The sequence below is a fragment of the Hydractinia symbiolongicarpus genome, chromosome 14 (genome assembly GCF_029227915.1).
Source record: "Hydractinia symbiolongicarpus strain clone_291-10 chromosome 14, HSymV2.1, whole genome shotgun sequence".
In the NCBI taxonomy this organism is placed as follows: domain Eukaryota; kingdom Metazoa; phylum Cnidaria; class Hydrozoa; order Anthoathecata; family Hydractiniidae; genus Hydractinia; species Hydractinia symbiolongicarpus.
The window spans coordinates 14,972,442-14,980,527 of record NC_079888.1 but is presented as its reverse complement, the minus strand read 5'-3'; the positions used below and the strand labels follow the sequence as shown (position 1 = coordinate 14,980,527).

Genomic DNA, 8,086 nt, shown 5'->3' with positions numbered 1-8,086 from the left:
ACGAATTTTCTCATGGCACTTTTAATATTCAGACTGCGCCTTTTTACACATTATTACACGTTCCTCACAATTCTCCTCACACTGTTCAAAAAATAGAAGTCCTACGAAAACAACATTTTAACTTCCTCATTCAAGACGTTATAGGGATATGCTCATCGTAGTCAAACGCTTTATATTTTCCGATTTAACATTCTATGCCTCGTTTTTAAAGTAAGAAACACAGAGTAAGATGGTTACAGCAGTTGGTAAATTCACATTATAATTTTAGCACTCATCAAGCAAAATAGATTGCTACAGCAGTTAGTATATTTGCAGAATAGTTTTTCAATATTTGTCAGCTTTTTAGAGAGGATTCAAACTATATGGTATTTACTTTATGTATCAAACAATACAAAAAACGGAGTGCCAAAAAGTCGAATGAGAGAAAGTTTTTTTGCCTTAAATAAAAATGAGTTATTTTTAGGATTTAAATAAAGATATGAGAATCTCAAGGTGGCGAGAAACAAAATTTCTCATGGATCGGTCTAGGTCGTTTCGTCAATGTTCGAAAAACTAGATCCTGTTTCAGAACAAACAGAGAATTTTATAAATATCTTAGCAACAAGAAACAAAGTAAAAATAGAAGCTCAGTGTGTTGCGTTGGCTCTGTCATTACTCGCTTTGTTAAGCTTAAAATAAATCGAGCCTAATTGAATCTAATTAAGTTGCTAATACCAAGACTAATTATTATATAGTTCCGTATCATATATTGCAGGTTAGACAATAACGTTTTAACGTCTCCTGGCGTTACGATTCTTTGCAAACTACCATTTTTATTACCTGCATCGCCAACCATAGATCATAGTCTCATATTATTCTATCTTTATTCGGCCAAAAATATCTAGTTTCAACTGTATCACGAGCATTAATTTGTTTTATACATACCTTTAATTAGGTACATTATCGACAACTGTGTTTTTTTCTCTATATTGAAGTGAAAAAGGGTATCCTAGGGTAGAAACAATTTGTGTGTGTTTGCGAGCTTAAGGGCGTCGTCTTAATGTGCACCTATTGCGAAAAGGGAAGGGTGTGAACACTGACTTTCGGCATACAGGAAAATTTTGATATGATTTGTTGTCGCGTATGCTGACGTAGCTCACAAGAATTAGGCAGATTAATATTTAAGAACCTGTTTTAATCTTTACGTGATCTGTAATCAATGCAAAAGAATTTTTTATAATGTAAACACTATGTTGTTCAATTAATACAAAACGGGAAATGAAAGCAGAGCTATGGTAACCTGTTCAAAGAATAGGATTATTATAAGTGGTCGAACTCGCTGAAGCATTGTGTGTTAATAAGCTGAAGGTTGACCCCGGTTTGAACTAAATAATATCGCGTATCGTATTTAAATGGCGGCCTACCTTGTGATAATTTGTCGTAATGGAAAGAAACCAAGGACGAAACTGAACGTTATTTAGGAAGGGCACTTTTTAAATTACTCCAGTGAATATTATCCAACCATTCAATTTCAAAACGGTAAGGGACTTTCTTGACATTCTTCTACGCCACAAATGCTATCGTTTGTGCTTTAGTATGTATGTTTCTGAAGATTTAAAAAAAAATATTTGCCGATAAGTTTTCCTTAACAATTGTTACAGTATGTCCTGCGATGAATTAATGCTTTTACAATTGTTAAATATTTTTCACATTTACCAACTTCAACAGTCATGACAAAAATTATGTTCAACGAAATTATACTGCATAACCTATATAGATTTGCTTCAATCTTTCATAGCTCTTAATAATTCTCATAGGATCTAATAGGACTCGTATTATCTTCTTACAGCTCTAAAACATCCTTCGTTTCAGTTTCATTTGTTGCTATATATACAAAAAGGTTTATATACAAATTTATTAACTGATGGCTACTTTTAACAGATTTATATAGGAAATCCGCTGCGCAGATTGGCCAAAAAGCCGGGCGTTATGCAGCACGGTATAAATTTTAACCTCATAGCAACCAAAATGTAGCTATAATTGTAAACAAGCTATTTTAATAAAAGAATTAGTTACATAGCTAGCTACACATGGACTCAAAAACAACTTAGCTGCAGTATATCCGAAACCTCGCATCACTCAACTAGAAAAACAGCAAAAAATGTTGTTAATTTTAAATCCACTGTGTTTTTTATATTAACATTCATTGCAGCAATGAGCACAAGCAAAACGGCGTTCAATTTTCTTTAAAAAAATTTTTTATACATTATTATTCTATTGTTTTGTTTTCTTATTGTATATATATTTGAAAAAATGATAGAATGAACATTTTCTTTTTCTATCAAACCTAGCTTTTACAACCTTTTACCTTCAATCTTTCATAGCTCTTAATAATTCTCATAGGATTTACTAGGACTTTTATTATCTTCTTACAGCTCTAAAACATCCTTCGTTTCAGTTTCATTTGTTGCTATACATACAAAACGGTTTATTTACAAGTTTATTAACTGATGGCTATTTTTAACAGATTTATACGTGAAATCCGCTGCGCGGATTGGTCAAAAAGCCTTCACTAAGGGCGTTATACCGCACGGTATGACCTTAAATCTCATAGCAACTAAAATGTAGCTATAATTGTAAACAAGAAATTTTACTAAAAAATTGGTGACATAGCTAGCTACACATGGACTATAAAACAACTTAGCTGCAGTATATCTGAAACTTCGCATCACTCTACTTGAAACACAGCAATAAATGTTGATAATTTTAAATCCACTGCGTTTTTCATATTAACATTCATTGCAACAATGAGCACAAGCAAAACGGCGTTTTATGCATTCTATGCATTGATATTCCATTGTTTTATGAACGTTTTCTTTCTTTATCTAAACCTAGCTTTTACAAATTTTTACAAACCTAAACAATATAGCTATCACTTAATAAATACAGTATAAACTGTTTTATCTATCTCTTCTAAAGGAATTTTATCAACCTCGGGTAACATTTCTCGGCATAGATACCTCAAACAGTTTATGTTGTAATTTTCCTGCCAAGAATTATTATTTCCTTTTCAAAATAAATCTTCTATTAATTAAAAGCTTCAAACATTTGGCAAAAAAAATTAAAAAAATATGTTTACTTAAATCCTCAAATCGTTTTCATCTCTAAAAGCTTCGACTGCGTCGTTCTAGAAACTTCAGGCTCGTTAAAAATACCTTGTTTTGACAATATGATTTTTAAAAACGGTATGCCAAGCATGAGCTTGTAATATACAGGCTTTTAAAAGATAGTTCACCCTTTGCAACAGTTCACATATTTCTTCGCTTTGTTATTCTTTTCCTGTGTTTTAGAAGCTATAACTGCTGTAATAAATTTTATGCAAAATTGAAAAATTAGTTTTTTAGAGAAGAACTGAGAAATGCTGAGAACGCAGTTAATTTAGAACATATCCTTTCTGTTTAGACAGGTAAATCGTTACTTTAACTAGGAAATATTTTCGTCTCCTTTGTTCTAATCTCTCATTAACATCATTTACAATTGAATAAAAGTAATTTCCGTCGATATGACTGACTTTAATCTGGCGTATCTGCTAGAGGGCTCATGCTCAAATAAGCTTGCCTCACTAAGAAAGTTTATCTCAACTGTTTACACTTTTTTTACGGGAAATTGATGTATTGCCTTAATTGGTCTTATTTTTGCGGAGCCAAGCGAGCGTAAGCAAGCTGTGCGCAGCAAGGCCCATTTACTCCTGAATTAGCCAAATATAAATGAAAAGAAAGTACGGTGGAGAGTGTATAGGACTTCCGCACCTCGCCCCCACTATACATCCAAATTTTTCAAATTTCGTCAATATTCTCGACGCGACGGCCAAGTAGTTTAATCTAGCCATTTTCTCTTGAATATTTAATTAACCGAGAAAACATGTTTTGACACGGCTTTTAATTCTTTTAAAGATGGCCTGGCATGCGTAGAAGAATAAACTAATTCGGAATGCTGTCTTAGAATACCGCCTTCGTAATTTTTCAAGCTCCCTAATAATAGGATACAACGGACAATTCATGAAACTAAAGAATGTTGATATATATCCTTCCCCAGTACATGTTTTAAAACCAACATGTCCTCCCAAGAATAAACTATGATAATCATACTTTCTGAAATTTAAAAAATATTATGTTAATGATAGTAATTTAGTCTACTTTACAGAACATATTTTGCAGAACAAATATTAACTCGTTCTGCTTTTAATAAAAAAAAGTAACGAGCCACCACGTGCGGAGCGAACGAAAGGAACAACAAAGAATAAATATATATACGTAGCTAGCTAGCTATTAATTCTAAAAAATAAAAGAAATGGAAGATACTGAATCTCGACAAGAAAGTAGTGAATCTAACAAGTTGAGCAATGAAAGTAAGATATGACGGTTGATGTTTTTATAACCTTGGGATAAAACAGAGTTTTAGCTAGCTATAGCTACCTTCATTTTAATCTGTAAGAAAGAGAGAGAGAAGAAAATTATTCGAAACTAGCTAGCTAGCTAAGACCCACTCTGTGTTTAAAATGAAATACCTAGCATTGACAAATAAGTTTTTACATAGTTATACACAGTGTAGCCATAGCTAGCTAGCACAGGGGTGAAAAATTCTCAGGGGTTATCCTAGCACCTTTTGTTGAACTTTTTTATAGTTATAACTGACCTGGCTTTGTGGAAACTAAAAAATATGTCCACTGTTTGTTTATTTTGTGTAAATCGCTACAAAAACTTTTTGTTGCACATCCTAGGCCTGGGTGACTAGCTAGGCAGTTTTGCTAAATGAAATTTATCTGACAAATCAGTGCCCATAAACACGTATGTTACATAAGTTAGTGCCTACTGTAAGTCTTCCAGGTTTACGTCAAAACCATTTTTGTTATTTTCTGACAAGTAACTTTCATCCTGTTTGACAATGATATTTTTCATAAATAGAGTTGGGGACTGACTCCTTCACACAAAAAATCTAAAATCTTAAATCGATGTCACCAATATTTATTCACTGTTTCCTCTTCAGTGAGCAGCTTAATGACATAAGATTATATACAAATTTTGACGAACAGCTAGCTGATAAGATATATAGCTATATATAAATAAAAAATATGTATATGTATATATGCGGGATTCAATCCTGTAGTGAGAGAAAAGGCAATTGCAAACTTGTCTCAGTACAGACCGATAGCTCAGTTGGCAGAGCAGTGGGGCACTAACCCAGTTTTTAATAAATCTTACATTGACATTATTTTTTATTTCTTTAGCATCGTCAAGTCACTTTACATATAAATAATATATAAAGGTAATCAAATCTGAATTTTGTGTTGATATCTGTAATCTTCCTAAACAGGTGGATTTTTTCATAGGTTATTAATCTATAACAATATTCATATTTTTGTGTGTTAAAAGTGGTCATTACAACAGGCAAATCCTTGTGGACTTTCTGATGTGCTAACAATGAATTTTGGGTTATTACAGTATCTTAGTCATAACGTAGTTATGGAAAACTGTTTGTTTATTTTAGAAATGTGAGGAATGCAATGCAAAAAATGAGATTGCAACTAAAAAATACATTGAATGTGGTCATAAAGTAAATATTTTTTTGTTTAGTGTTACCAAAATCAGACATAACTGTTGGGCATATATTGTCTGTATATGCTCAACCTGATGACGATGAAACATTATGGCTTTTAAAAGTAGTGTCTTCAACTGGGCGTAAAATTGAAGGCATGTGGCTGAATAAGCTATCAGAATGTAGATATGGCATTGGTGACCCAAGTAAGGTTGTGTGGAGAATTTCGAAGGATGGTAAAACATACTTACGTTCTTCATGCTCTGAGTGAGGCTGGTGTGCTCCATATATCAGGAGAAGCTCAGCAATTACTCATATCTAATTGTAACTAATACAGTTTATTTTTGTCTCTATGACATAGAATTGTATACTTTTCTATCTATACATAGATTTGTATTGCGAATATGCTTTGAGAAATTTGCACATTTTACAACACATTGTTACATTATTTTACGTAAATCCAAATATACAGATCCAAAAGAGAAACTGCTGATGTAAATTGAATGTATATTAATGTATATTGAAATACATATGATGTAAATATATATGTTTTTGTTCTTTTTTTTGTTCATTAGTGTGGATAAATTTTCAAAATTGAATAAAGGCATGTAAAATTTGCGCTCTGTTAATAGAAGAAAAATGTTACTTGTTGAGAAAATGTCTATATATACGTTCTTTCATTAGGTCATTATAAATAAAAAACAATGTTAAAATCGAATGAATAGAAGTTCAAGTATTCTGGTGATCGAAACTTTTATCCAGGTACTTTTTTTATAATATCTGTATATCTATATAAACGAGTTTTAATTTCTTTGGTCACATTTTATACACATTTTAAATATTGGCTTACACTTTGATCGTATATATTCTTTATGTTTTTTAATTATGCTGTTTTACTTGTTCGCTTGTAATCCTGAAATTATTGTATATCTTCTTATGATCGATTAGCTTTTTAAGTCTCCTTCCATTTGGAAATTTTAATCATTACCTTGATACTATATCTATGTGGGAAATGAATACTAGAAATAAGGGAAGTCCTGTATTAATAACAACATTACCTTAAAAGTACTATTTGTGTGTTTTTATTATTTTATTATTTAGAACTGCCATTTATTCACAACATTCCTGCCGACAACAATCCAAGGTAGTTAAATAATTCACTCTAGTTGTTGTTGTTGTTTTTGCTGTTGTTATTGTTTTGGTTCATTGTACATTGCCAAAATTTTAATTTTGCTTGAATTAAAAATGCGAAAGTTAATGCGAAAATGTTTTTTACTTAAAGAAATTACTATATTATGCATTATAAATTTCAGACATATTCAGGCTATTAACTTCGTGCGTCGACGGTGCACTGAGATCCTAAGCGATCTACAGAATCATCTTGGTAGTACAGATGCTGTAAAGGTCATAGCAATAAATAGCAGAATAATATATGAAGTGAAATGTCCATTCAATAGATGTCAATATATAGGAGGTAAAGTTGACCGTCATATGAAAGCTGTGCACTAGGTTTCAGACAAGTTGGCTGGACTTTTCAAATTAAGACAAGTTAGACTGCTTAATTATTACACGAAGATTTATCATATTGGTCAAGTCAAACCTCTTCCTTGTAAAGCTTGTAACAGGTATATGTTATTTTATTTTTTATTATGAAAAGTCCGTACAAAAATATATATTTTGACTATTTTTACGTGTCTTGTCAATGCTATATTAACGAAAGGGCCTCTCGCCTTAAAGCTCTTTTTTTCCACATTATGAAACATGTAGTTTGTTTATTTTAGATACTTCGACAGATTTATGACACACGTCAAAAACACACTACAGAAAACAGTAAAAGAGTTTTGTCGATTTCCCGCCGTTTCGATAAGGCTTTAAAGAAGAAATATGATAGTTTTTAGGGTTTTATTCTTTTTATGTAACTTGTAAGACCAATTTATTTTTTGAAATATATATTCAGCAATTGGCGCTAATTGTTAAAATCATTTCCCAGCTTGAAAATAGGTTAAAGAAATAAGAAATTTTATTAGCACCAAAGCTTCCGATACTTATCGTGTTCTGTGAGTTCAGTATGAAAAACGTAAAAGCTAGCCTAAATGTGAATTTGGTCGACGTTATTTGTTAATAAACAGCTTAGTCTTTAAAAATAAGAACAAGCAATATCAAGTCACACTTAATTTCTTTTTTGTTGCTTACAAAAAAAAACCTGTACCTAAAAAGGACAGGCAAACCCGTGGATTTTTCCAGTAGTACAGTATAAACGCGTGCATTCGACCTTTCATGAAAAGGAAACTGTAAAAAAAAAATAATTTACAAAGAGGTGGCAAGCCACCGCAATGATGAACTCAACCTGTTAGGTCTTTGGAAATAAGCTAGAGTTGTACTCCTCTAGAGAACATGCCTCAAAAAGCACAATTCTCCCTTTTTACAAGGAATTAATTAAAAAAATATAAAAAAATAAAAAGGACACACACATTTGAAAAGATGAACAGAACTTTAACTAAGGGTAGGTAGG

At 31.8% G+C, this 8,086-nt stretch overlaps 1 long non-coding RNA gene across 1 annotated transcript; it reads left to right on the top strand.

The window, feature by feature from the left end:
* The first annotated feature begins 5,496 nt into the window (after positions 1-5,496).
* On the top strand, positions 5,497-7,479 carry LOC130625321 (uncharacterized). Its single transcript, XR_008981700.1, has 3 exons — positions 5,497-6,718; positions 6,888-7,199; positions 7,356-7,479. It is a non-coding gene; the product is annotated as an uncharacterized LOC130625321 (long non-coding RNA).
* The last annotated feature ends 607 nt before the right edge of the window (positions 7,480-8,086 follow it).